This window comes from Hypanus sabinus, chromosome 23 (assembly GCF_030144855.1).
Source record: "Hypanus sabinus isolate sHypSab1 chromosome 23, sHypSab1.hap1, whole genome shotgun sequence".
NCBI lineage: Eukaryota > Metazoa > Chordata > Chondrichthyes > Myliobatiformes > Dasyatidae > Hypanus > Hypanus sabinus.
Genome location: NC_082728.1, coordinates 41,916,054 through 41,930,292, shown reverse-complemented (window position 1 = coordinate 41,930,292; position 14,239 = coordinate 41,916,054). Strand labels below are relative to the sequence as shown.

General features: G+C 38.9%; 1 protein-coding gene across 1 annotated transcript in view; it reads right to left on the bottom strand.

Annotated features, from left to right (window-relative positions):
* Positions 1-14,239, bottom strand: part of LOC132380153 (protein shisa-6-like) — a 568,432-nt gene that overhangs the window by 217,364 nt on the left and 336,829 nt on the right. The gene's annotated exons all lie outside the window — the stretch shown is intronic.

The following is a 14,239-nucleotide window of genomic DNA, read 5'->3' as shown; positions in this document are numbered from 1 at the left end:
AGGGTTATTTTCTGCTAAAATATTTACAGCCTAGCCCCGGGTACACATATAATCCAAGAGTTATTCTAGCGCTGCTGAAACCATGGTTACAATTCTAGTCTAGTATAAACTGCCAGTCACTCCTCTTATTAATTGAACACATGTAATGTACCATACTGAGGTACTGATTCTTTTGAATGCCCATTATGTCAAACTGTTTCACAAAATCCAAGAGAGTCAATAAATCAGGGCAAAGCACTCACAGTCTCAAATCGGATTTGGGAAAGCAGAGATTATGCTTTGCGTTATGTAACAGAAAGATGCGAAAGCCTCCCTTCATCATCCCACCCTTCTTTCAATCCACTCCAATAGGAGACCACCTCTAAATCTAACAACTCAACAAGAAAAGAAGGAATAAAGGTGTAGACTATTTTCAAAATGGGGAGAAAATTCGGCCATGTGATAATAAATCAGCCATGATGGAATAGTGGGGCAGACCAGGCAACATCTATGGAAATAAGTACGGTCGACATTTTGGGCCAAAACCCTTCAGCAGGACTGGAGAATAGCAGCCTGGCCTGCTCAGCTCCTCCAGAATTCTGTGAGTGGTTTTTTGGATGTCCAGCATCTGCAGATTTTCTCTTGTTTGTTCTTAGTACTGAAGGCCTTGATTTTAATGAAGCTTTCACAAAAATTATTAGGATACTGAAAATGCTGGTCCAACATCATTAGTTAACAGTCAAGTATTGTCCAGGCCACGACATTTTAATACTAAATATATTTAAACATTTTTAATAAAATAATTTCATAACATTGTCTGTCTTGATAGAATTAATAACAAGAATTCACAACAGATATTCCTACAAAGTGAAGATACAACCAAGATGAGTGCAAATACCAAATTCTTTTGCTACATGATGAGTTATTCGGCATTCCAAAAAAGAACATTAATAAGTGTGCAATGACCAAATATTAATCTGTTAGCTTATTCATGAGTGGAATAGCATCACATTTATTTGACTAAGTTATTCTCCCCTTAACACAACTCCTTGAAAAACTTTGAAGTATTTTGTAAAAATGTCATTTGTTGTTGCTTGCAATATTGAAAATCCCATTGAAAATGAAGAGCTGTTACTCTTTCTCACTCCCTCATTGAAATTATATTCATACTTATATATATTCATATAAGATAGAAGGAGGCCATTTGTCCCTTGCTTTATCCTCTTTTTACCAATCCTCTGCCAGGAAGTAAGTTATCCTACATATAATTTCAGCAGTGCTGTCAGTTCACTCCCACCTAATCAATGTGGACGCATGTTGGAATTAATTCTGAATGACATAATTGTCAAATTCACACTTTCCATCAGGGATTGCTAAACATGGTCTACAAAGTGCTATTCAGAAGCTGAAATGAAAACTAGGAACTTTTAAAGATCTTGTAACCCAAGTACAGGATTTTCTTTCAGGAATATATGTCATTTTTTTTCCCTGTCTGTGATGCATTTTAAATGCTGGATTCGACGAACACTACTTACTGTATGTTGAACTGCGCAATTTGGAAACAAGTGCATGGATCTGAGACACATTACAAATAAATCAATTTTTTAAATTAGAATGAGGTGTTCAAAGCCAGGTTTGTAAACTGAACAGTCCACATATATCTTTTTATATTATATTAATTAGATGCTGTCCTTTTTTCAGCTATATAAATATATGATAACATTGGGCAAGGGGTATAGGAGCCTAAATTCTTGGACCACCAAGTTCAGGAAAAGTTACTACCCTTCAACGATCAGGCTTCTGAACCAGCGTGGATAACTTCATTCACCACAGCACTGAACTGCCTCCATAACCGACAGACTCAATTTCACAACTCATTGATTTATCTATCTATCTATCTATCTATCTATCTATCTATCTATCTATCTATCTATCTATCTATCAATTAATTTGCAAAATTTGACTACTTTTGCACATTGGTTGTTTGTCTTTGTTATTTATAGTTTTTCATGAATTTTATTGTATTTCTTTATTTTCCCATAAATGCAAGAAAATGATCTCAAGGTGACATATCTGTACTTTGATAATAAATTTACTTTGAACTTTATTTCCAGAAGATTTTACACACTGTTGCAAAAACTGTAACTCAGTATCCCTAAAGCTGTATTCTGAAGCTACAGAACCTTGACCTCTGTAACCCCCTCTGTAACTGGATCGTCAACATCCTAAACGGAAGACCACTATCTGTGTGGATTGGTAATAACATCTCTACCTTGCTGATGATCAAAACTGGTGCATCTCAGGGATATGTGCTTAGTCCACTGCTCTACACTCACGACTGTGTGGCTAGGCATAGCTCAAATGCCATCTATAAATTTGCTGATGAGCAAACCATTGTTGGCATAATCACAGATGGAGATGAGAGGGCGTACAGGAGCAAGATATATCAACTAGTTGAGTGCGGTCACAGCAACAACCTTACACATAACGTCAGTAAGACCGAAGAGTTGATTGTGGACTTCAGCGAGGCTAAGACGAGGGATCATGAACCAATCCTCATCGAAGGATCAGAAGTGGAGATAGTGAGCAATTTCAGGTTCCTGGGTATCAATATCTCTGGGGATCTAACCTGGTCCCAGTGTATCAATGCAGCTATAAAGAAGGCAAGACAGCAGCTATACTTCATTAGGAGTTTGAGGAGATTTGGTTTGTAGACTAAAACACTTGAAAACTTCTACAGATGTACTGTAGAGAGCATTCTGACAGGCTGCATCACCGGCTGATATGGGAAGGGCGGGGGAAGGGGGGTGCAAGTGGTGGCTACTACACAGGATAGAAAGAAGCTACAGAAAGCATAGTGTCCAAGGCATCTTCAAGGAACAGTGCTTCAGAAAGGCGACATCCATTTCTAAGGACCCCCTTCACCCAGGACATGAGCTCTTCTCATTGCTACCATCAATACTACTATTTTTAATTTAACTATTTAAAATAGATATGTGTATCTGGGCCAGCTAGTGGTGTAGTGGCATCAGAACTGGACTTTGAGGAGGGTGGTCCTGAGTTCAAATCTGGCTGGGTTCCAACTTGGGGCAGTAGCAGTGTCCATGCAGAAGGAGGGCCTGGGAATCTTGCCATGAAAACCCTACGGACAACTACACTATCCATAGGGTCACCATGTGTTGACAATGACTTGACAGCACTCAACAACAGCAATGTATATACTGTAATTCATTTGTATATTTATCATGTATTCCATGCTGCTAAGTTAACAAATTTCATGACCTATTAAAACTGATTCTGATTCTGATCTCAAAACTTCAATAATTAATTATTCTACATTATTAATTAAGTCTGAAGGGGATTACACTTCTTCCATTGCCTTTCCTATGCTTCAAAACTTATCAAATCCCACAATCAGAGTTGAGGAAATTAAAATAAGATGTTAACTTGGCTCTGTAATTTAGAGATACCATAATAATTCCTCAAGATTGATGCCACCACTTAATGTTCACTCTGTGCTAAAGTGATATCTTTTTTAATCCATATGGATAGGAACACTACAATTTTTGGTCCAGGTTTGCAAGGGAGGTGTTAACGTAGAACATAATACATCACACATTATTAAAAAATAAAAAAATGAAATCAGAGGTTAAAGGAAAGGTGTGGAGGACAGATTAAGTAGTGGTAGTAGTTCCTTGATTCTATTCATGGCAACTATGTAAGAACTTGAAATGAGATCTTGTCCTATTCTTAGCCTACTGTATTGGAATTGAATGCATCAATGGCAAAGACACCATCTAGCTTGGCCACAGCTCAGTAAAGCAAGGATACAGATTCGTCTCCGGATGGCAAGAAATATTTTATAGTATTCCTCAATTAGGCATCAAAGAAAACAGATCTCTGTCCATTTCTTTTTCCATCCAACAAATATACTGACTTCCATGGTGTCCAGCTGTTTTCTAAATAAACTCAATGACCACTGTTCAGCTATTCATGACATTCTTTATTTACATTGATTTGCTATTCCTTATTTGGAAACTATCGCGAAGAAACTTGCATGGAAGTTATTTGAAGTGTGTTCTTTTTACCACAATTGGTCTGTTTTCAGTATGGTCTATTAATCACGTGTCATTTCCTCAGTCCGAAATGCATATATTGACGTTACTAACTAGCACAATGCCCTATCCAGAACAGGGACTGAAACTTGTAGAGTGATTGAAGGAAGTGTATAAACAGTATAATAGAATACACTGCAGATCAATACAGCACAAGAGCAGGCCTTTGGCCTAAAAGGTCTGCACCAACAATTATGCCAATCCAAATTAATCCTTTCACCCTGCACGTATGTATATCCCCCTATTCCTGCCTGTTCATGTGCCTTGCTAAATGGCTTTTCAAAGTTGCTGTCTATTTGCTTTGACCACTTCCCTTGTCATCACATTCCAAGCTCCTTTAGTACCATCTTTGTGTAAAAAATTGCCATGTAATTCTATAAGCTTTCCTTTAATGCAAAACACTATAGTTGTTGACATTTCTACACTGAGAAAAAAAGGCTCTATCTCCTCTGTCAATGTCTTTCATATACTTTGATGAGGTTGCTCCTCAGCCTCCCAAGCTACAGTGGAAACAATCAGTTTCTACAGCCTGTAATGTGCTTCCCCTCCCTCCTCCCACCCACTATCTCTCCCCATCATAGCGATATTATGCTACTTTACTACAGTTGCCATGGAGAACGTACATATTGTTAAGCATTCCTGGTATTGAGGCCTAAGATGAATTCGGCAGTATTGGACAAGCCCTGTAAACATACACCTAATATCAGACTCTCAAAACACATACTCTGTTCTAAGGTCTGTCATTGGAAGAGGTTACCAGGCTGACTGCTGAAGTTTAGAAAAGCGGACTTCTGCACAGACTAACTTCATACTCACTCCATCGACTACCAACAACCCCCATCTGTGGCATTATCAGCCACCTTAGACCCCACTAAAGCTCAGATGGAATTCAGACATTCACAATCTGGAGAGGTTGACTAGGAAGAAGGCCTGTCTTCCCAGCAATCCGTGGGGACTTGACATGAAATTTGCAAACACTGCAACATTGCTAACATTGGGAAGAAGTTTTCATAAGACCATAAGACACATAGTAGTAGAATTAGGCTATTTGATCCATTGAATCTATTCTGCCAAAAGTGCAGATGACCCTTAACACTTTTTAAAGTTAACTTTTTCTAGATATGTAATTTCTTTACAAGTCGTCCAACTGTATACCGAGGTAAACATAACATCTATCTGTTCTGGAATCCCTACACTTTGAGATTTTTATAAATGACCCGGATGAAGAAGTTAAGGGATAGGTTAGTAAAATTTGTTGATGACACAAAGGTTGGAGGTGTTGTGGATAGTGTGGAGGGCTGTCAAAGGTTACAATGGGACATTGATTGGATGCAAAAATGGGCTGAGAAGTGGCAGATGGAATTCAACCCAGATAAGTGTGAAGTGATTCATTTTGGTAGGTCAAATATGTTGACAGAATATTGTATTAATGGTGGAACTCTTGACAGTGTGGAAGATCAGAGGGATCTTGAAGTCCGAGTCCATAGGACTCTCAAGGCTGCTGCTCAGGTTGACTCTGTGGTTAAGAATGCACATGATACATTGGCCTTCATCAATCGTAGGATTGAGTTTAGGAGCTGAGAAATAATGTTGCAGCTATATGGGACCCTCAAAAATAAGTGCAATTCAATATCTAGATGCATATATTAGTACTCGTTGCTGCACCAGTTCTTTCAAACATGTGTGACACCTTTGTAGTGCTGGTCTGATCTTGTGTGGCTGGTTGCTGCACTCTTTATGAGTAAAGTCTAATTACATAGTACTATACCAGGTGCTAGCGGGCCATCAGAAGCACCAGGTATCAGAAGGAGGCAGTGAACAGAAAACACGTACTTTTGGAGGTAAATTTTATTTATAAAAAAATAGCAATATACAAAATATTTACATGAATAAGAACAATTCAAAATTCTGACATTCTGTTTTAGGTTCCAAATCTCAGATATCAAATGAAAACCAAATTCTGTTTTAGTTAGAATCAGTGGAATTCATTAGATTAACCTGAATTCAGATTGAAATTCAAGCTCTCCCACCCCAATATAGCTATTTATACAGCTTAACTCCTTTTAAGACAAATTCTCTGACATCACAACTTTTAAACAAAGCAAACCTCATCATCACTCATCAACGTCCTTGCAAAAATAAGCAGTATTTCCAGAAAATCAAATTGAGATCCTTTGAATGAGAAATACAATGATACATCTAACCATAATAAATCCTCTACATCTTGAAGCATTCTGTTTCTGAGCTGGTTCTTTGACCTTGGGTGGCTCGCCATCTTGGTTCTTGGTTTGTTGGATGAAATGGTGAAGAAAACCTGACCAAATCCTTTGGTATGACTTAACAGTACATGGTAGAGGTCTTGGACCCCAGTCTCTGCCTATATCGTTTTCGCTGTAGCTGGTACTCATTATAGCTGTAGCTTCAATAAATCTTTTATCAATATCATCTCTCCTCCAGGAGTTTATATCTTTTGTTAGTTTCTATTGTTTGCTGCATTTCTGTCACCGTTTTATGTCCCCTCCTCACTGGCATTACATCTCATTCTTGCAATTTCTTTTTTGAAGGACTGAAAATGAAGCTTCGTTTTCATCCTTCCACGGGTGGAGTTTTCTAATGTTACATCTTTGAGTTTAATTAACCTAGGTTATACACAGTATATACTGTAACTTGAGTGTTGTTCTTCAAGGCTAAAGGATAGTGCCTGACCAAGCTGTCATCATTATTCATTCCTTAACAGGAAGAGCACTGTTGTTCTGCTCTAGACGATGAAGTGGTTGTCTTGTTTCTATTTACTAGAAGTGTGTACTCACATCAAGTGCGACACCATGAAAACACAATATATTTTCCCATGTATTAAATGCACAGTGCATAATAAGCACAAGTGAAATTGCTCTAGACCCTCTGTTAAGCCTGATTTCCATTTATCCTTTCATGACACTTGGCCATCACCCAGTCTCTCCTGCAAATCACTACACTGCATGCTTTTTTAAAGGTTACAATTCCAAAATTGTCCTAATTCTAAGCCGATGTGGTGCAGATACAAACAACAGAGGCACATCCCCATTAAGAGGTTACATTTCATTATTTGCCTGAGAGGATATGTCTTAATTTCCCTTGAATTTATATTTGTATTCAGTGTTTAGTTCCTTTAAAATAGGTTGTATTTTTTTTAGTCAGCTGGGCATATGATATGCAAGTTGACATTAGTTCGGATATATGGACAGGTAATGACTTCATAATATTGTGTGCAGAGACAAGAAAGTTCATTTTATCATCTAAACTGAATTATGACTTTTCATCTCCTCAGAATGACTAGCTCTTTTGGTAGGAGGTATCGGGTGGAATTTAACCATTGAAGATTGGGATTCTTTTGAAGCAAACAAAAAAGAAACTGAAAGCATAGTCAAATTCTGATGCTTGTAGCAGCAAAGGGCAAAAATTGTTTTCTGATTTATTCTGCTGAACCGTTACTTGTTCAGCCATTGTTCTGCTTATTGAAAACATTTTCACATTAAATTATGTCCATGTGCAGAGTGATATTACTCATCAATTTGAAAGCAACAGTTTGCTAAATTATAATCGCGTAATTTTTCTTATCTTATTTAAACAATAACTCGGCATAATGTTACTTCCTGTTTTCAAAACAATTGATACATAGACAATTATTTCTCCAGATTTGGCTACGCACTTTGGAGTCCTGAAAAAGGGTCTCGGCCTGAAACATCAACCGTTTATTCATTTCCATAGATGCAGCCTGACCTGCTGAGTTCCTCCAACATTTTGTGTGTGTTGCTTTGGATTTCCAGCATCTTCTGCTTCTTGTGTTTATAATTGTAGTTTTATCTTGATAAGGTTCCTTAACGTTGTTATAGCCGGGGTGACATTGGGGACAAGCTCCCATTACCTAATAAATGCTCCCAATGGCAGCACCTCAAATAGCCTCTGACAACCAAGTCCAGCTCCTGGCCTTCACGTGTGGCTTAGCTGCTAAGCCTGGTTGAACTGCTTCTATTAACAGGACAAGGGGCAAGGCAGGTTACTGGTACCTTAAAACCAGTTGTTTTGGGTAGATTGGGCTCATCAGCTGTAGTTGGCAGCTCAACTAGGAAAGGGAAAACCCTAATCTCAAACCTCTGCTGCCTTGGGGCTATACCTACTCATGAGGAAGGCTTCGGAGTAATACCCGAGGGAAAAATCTGGAGCTGGAGTCCTATTTTAGTTTAATGCCTACTGGCAATTCCTGCAACACTGCTGGTACCAAACTGTATCGGTCTCTGCCATTCCTTTGTGTTCATCAGATGCATGGGTGGGGGGGGGGGCTTGCTACACGGGCAACAGCTTGTTCTCCATATCGTACTGCCCAGGTTCACGTATCAGGATGCAATATCCGCGGTCAACTCTGACTGACGGAGGCCCTCACCTCACCTCACCTCATCACACATCTTGTTGAAAGCGCAATTTCCAAATGTCAGTGTTTGGACTGATGGAGGACTTCATAGAACAAGCACTTACTTTTAGAACATACCGTAAATTCTCTGTTTAAACCCAGCACTTTATTTGCAGCCATAACCACTTCGCGATAAATTTGTACTAGAAAATTGAAGAATTGACTAAGAACTATCAGAAACTAAGGCAGCTTTATGGGGGAGAGAGAAAATGAGATTTTCCTGGGTGAAGGAAGAGTGAAAAGGAGCATTTTGGGAATGCAGAAGAGAGAAGTATCTTCCAGCTGACTTATCTCAATGTACATGCTGGGACTTATCCAGTTACTCCTCTTCTACAGAGCTGGAATCAACCCAAATCAACATTAGCATCTTCAGCTCTGTCATTTGTGCTTGTAGGAAAGGGTGGTCTGACATTTGGCACAGAAGCAGCTATTAACAAAGGACTTTAAGTTGCCTGCTGCTGTTGTCAGCATTGACAAAGCAACAATGTATACCGTGATATCTTGAGGAAGAGCAGTAGTTTTAAACTATTCACTTTGCCAGGTGACCCACTACTACCAAACCAACTGGGTATTTTAGATCAATAGCCTTACCTTTGATGCAGATTATAAGCTTTCTATCTGCATTCTCAATAAAATGATGGCACGGTATAAGCTGTGACTCCCATCATTTTTTCTTTATAGAGTGTTATCTCCGAAATCCCTTATCAATCCAGAACTTCAATATCTGCTCTACTTGCTTTATACTTATGGCTGTATGGATAAGGTGGATAACACTGCCCTAATGCCATATTTACGTTTGCCGATGACACCACTGTCATTTGCTGAATCAAAAGTAGTGACTAATTAGCATATAGGAGGGAGACTGAAAATCTGGATGAGTGGTGTCTCAACAACAGCATCCCCCTCAATGCCAGAAAAACCAAGCAGATAATTATTGAATTCAGCAGGAAGAAACTGGAAGTCCATGAGCCAATCCTCATCAGAGGATAAGAGGTGAAGATGGTCAGCAACTTTATCATTTCAGAGAATCTCTCATGGGGCCAGCACGTAAGCACTATTATGAAGAAAACATGGTAGTGCCACTACTTCATTAGAATTTAGTAGAGTTTCAGAAAAGTTATCTAAAATTTTGACTAATTTCTAAAGATGTGTAGTAGAGAATGTGTTGACCAATTTCATCAAGGCTTGGAATGGAAATACCAATGCCCTTGTATGGAAACCCCTACAAAAATTAGTAGCCCAGTTCATCACAGGTAAAACCCTCCCCACCAATGAGCACATTTACATGGAGTGCTGTCGCAGGAAAACAGCATCCACCATCAAGAACTGCCACAGTCCAGGCCATGCTCTCTTCTTGCTGATTCAATCAGGATGAAAGTACAGGGGGCTTAAGACCTCCACTAGCAGGCTCAGGAACAGTCATCACCCCTCAACCATCAGGCTATTGAACTAAAAGGGATAACTTCACTCAACTTCCCTCGCCCCAACACTGAAATTTTATGCAAACTAGGGACTGACTTTCAAAGACAACATCTCAAGTTCTCAATATCTATAGCTTATTTTTTTCTCTTTCTTTTTGTATTATATATATTCAATAACAAATACACTTTGAACTTTGAAATTTCTTAGAATGGATATCCAGTATAATTTTGGTGAGTTCACTCTGATCGAAGACACACTTTTTGCTGGCTTTAATATCTAGCCCCACTTAGATGCCTTCCCATATCTCTTCCCTCTTCCAACATTCCCATTCATTCCTCCATCCACCCTCTTCCACCCTCCAATATCTTTTCCCCCTTCAAACCCTCTTCCCTCATCTTCCCATGCCCAGCAGTTTATGTGTATATCGCTAAATGTTCCCAGAATAACCCTAAAATTATATTCATCCATCGTAAATTAGGCCTCATGTTTTCTATGCCTAACAAGAAAATGCAAATGAGGACCTCATATAAAGGAGAAGGAGAGGATATAATTAAGCACTGAGCTAAGTCACTAAATTATTTGATTAAAATATCTCATCAGAAGAGTTCCTTGAATTAAATTAAGTCACGTGATACAAAGATGCAATGCATCAGTTTTGCATACTATTTACATGTGAGGATGATTTAATAAATGCATGCTCCTGGCAGATGTGGGCTCCCCATTGAGGACGTAAGTTTGTAAAATTATCTCTAAGGCCTTCTTCATTTCAAGGCTGACAGAAATTTATTTGAAGTAGCTTGTATTTGCATCAGTCAAAAAAAGTTTGCTGCATTCCCTTTTTAATGCTTTGAAACTATTCCAGATCACCTAAGGAATTTACTGTGACTTTGAAATGATTTATTGTATTGCATCATAAGCAGTGAACTTATCTCATTTATGTGCAAGCGTATCTATTACAAAATAAATCTTGCGGAGAAGGGACTGATTTACTTGCTTGCTGTGCATAGGCGCACTGGCATTGAGGCTGTGCTTATATTTGTGACTGCATTTGCTGAAAATTTCAGTCTCTTGAGGACATGTGAGTAATTCTTTGTTTAATTTACAATGCCATTTGTGGCATATTTAGCCGGAGGTTGGAGCTAGGGAGGCGGGGAAGTGGGTGGCTCAGGAGATATTGGCGATGCTTAATTGAATATTGTTAATTATTTCTTCTGCTTATAAGGGTTTTGATTTCATAGAACAAGCAATGAAATCCATGAATGTGCAGTTCATAACATAATGGCTGAATTAGGCTGTCATTTTGAATCTCTGAGAAAGGCCTTAGCAAAGCTTTAGATTGTTACATGATTTTAAAGTAATCAAATTAAAAAAAAAGATATGCAAGTAAAGGACTCAAGATTTCTTAATTCTTAAGTTCAATTAATTATCTAATGACTAGACACCTACTTTATGTGCAATATCTCATGACTAAGACATCTATCTTACATATAATGTTTTGGGTTCAAGCACTGTTACACATACTGTAAATGCTTTCTCCTGAGGTGTAATTAAGCATAGCATGATCTGTCTGGATGGCTTGTGCAACAAAAGCTTTTCACTGTATCTTGGTACACGTGACAGCAATAAACCAATACCATATACACAGTAAACTAAACCTCTTTTGTGAAAGCTGAACGATGCCTTGTCTACCACATTGACTCTATTTAGGATACTGAGTCTATGGTACATGAACACATGCAGTGGCTTCAAGCTCTTGACATTCTTCATTGCCCACAGGGAGTTACAGAGGTTTCTCAGTCTAATCAAATATTTACAGCTTGTTAAATTGTTTACATATGCTATTTTCATGGAGAAGCCCCTTGAATCATTTTATCATTAAATTAGATAAACGCGGATGTCATTGTGGGGATTTTAGATTTAGTTGGGAGGCAGGGTATCTGCAATTATTCAGGGATGACAATACATGACAGAATAACTTGGAAAAATTACGTTTAAGGTTGTTTTTTACTTTCAACTAATGACTTCCAAGGTTGATAAAATTATGATATAGATTCCAAATGATAGAATTGTATGGACATTTATTTGAACTGAAATAGGAACACCATCTCCAAATGACCCATGTAGTCATTCCGCACTAAAACAGCCCATCCCATACATGAGGACCATCAACTAATAGATCCACTAGTCCCACTGCCCAAAACTTCTATGGCTTGGTAATTCAAGAGCTTCTCCAGATGTTTTTAAATAAAATAATTGCTAGTTTATTGTTGGAAATGCTGTGGCCAACATAATTATGGAATTATGAATCTGTATGATAACCAGGCAATGTGTTACAACTTCAAATAAGATCTGCGTTTGGTAACAAGGCCTGGATTCACATAGCGGAGAAAGAAGCTGCTGGGCTATCATGGCTTGTGCTGGCACTTTGAAGGAGCTATCCAATTAGTCAAACACCATTGCATTTTCCCTGCAGCTCTGGAACTATCTCCTTTACAGCCAATTAATTCTTGAAAGTTTGAAAGAAGTTTGTTTCCACCATCTTTTCAGGCTGTGCTTTCCAAATCAGAAGGTGAAAAGAAGGACTCTTTCCATGCATCATATCATTCTGTGAATTGATCATCTTTGGCACAAAGGCAAATGACTGCACTTGCATGCTGTCATTGTGTATACTTGCTTAAACAAATTGGAAATCATTACCCTAGTCTACCCTGACTGGCAAATTGCCTGAGCTAGCCAATCACTCAGTCTTGAACCTCAAGTATGCACGCAGTGTGTCTCTGGGTACATTGCTGCTCCATCAAGCCACCTTATAGGTAAGTCTCTGTGTAGCGCAGTGCGTTTTGCTTGAGTGCGCCATGCCCCATTGCTACATAAGTTTTGGGAGCCGAGGTAAAGCACTTCCCCTGGGATGAATTCACTGCCACTTCTCTTCTAAGGGAATCTGTTGGTCCCAGGAAGGTTCCCAAATAATCTTTTTAATTTATTAAAGAATTAAGTGTTATGGTACGCACCTAATCACGCCAGCCTCCAGCGTTAGATGCTCTGATTCTCCAGAGTATGGATAGCTGGTATGATCCCTTTAAAGACTCTGGGCCGTTCCGCTAATTGGCAGCCATGCTTTAGTGCCAAGGTTTGGATAATTAAAGAGCACCTGAACTCAGGTTCAGAGCTTAACTGTCAGTTCAACTTTGGTTCAGTCTGTGATTGCATTTAGGATTTCTGTCTCATTTGGTTTCTCATCTAGTCTCGCCAGTTCTTGTCTGGCATCTATTCAAGGGCCCTGTTCTCATCTCAGTCTTGAAATCGCGTCTCAGTCCGAGTCTGCAGTACTTGGGCCCTTACCGTCCTCGCCTCTCATCGCATTAAGATATATGAATAAACCAGTGACAAACAAACAAAGCAATTAAATATATTGAAATTGATTCAATGAATATGAAAATTACCTCCCTGCAGTAAATTCTGTGGAAACTACATTTTTCTACTTGACTCAATCAGTAATCCAGTGTCAGACAACTCTAGTTTCAAGAGCCATGATTATCTGTTTGGAAGTCTGAGTCCTCGAACTTAGCTCAAGACCCTGGAAGTTCTGACTAGTCATTTTGGAAAAAATTATCAGCTCCAAGTGGAACTGATGCTTTTCAAGTAAAAGAACCAGCACAAGGTCCTAAGGGCAGCTGAGCATTTTAAAGCGGGTGTTTTCCATTTTGTTCCATGGAGCTTAACGACATTCATTCAGGTTCTTAACATTTATCAACATAATTCAATACTAAATCACTCTATTAATTGTAGAACTTTACCACAGAAGATTGGGCTTGTATGCTCTGTAATTGAAAGGAATTAGAAACATAGAAGCATAGAAAACCTACACCACCATTCAGGCCCTTCGGCCCACAAAGTTGTGCTGAACATGTCCCTACATTAGAAATTACTAGGCTTACCTATAGCCATCTAATTTTCTAAGCTCCGTGTACCTATCCAAAAATCTCTTAAAAGACCCTATCATATCTGCCTCCACCACCGTTGCTGGCAGCACATTCCATGCACTCGCCACTCTCTGCGTAAAAAACTTACCCCTGACATCTCTTCTGTACCTACTCCCCAGCACCTTAAACCTGTGTCCTCTTGTGGCAACCATTTTAGCCCTGGGAAAAAGTCTCTGACTATCCACACAGTCAATGCCTCTCATCATCTTATACACCTCTATCAGGTCACCTCTCATCCTCCGTCGCTCCAAGGAGAAAAGGCCAAGTTCACTCAACCTATTCTCATAAGGCAT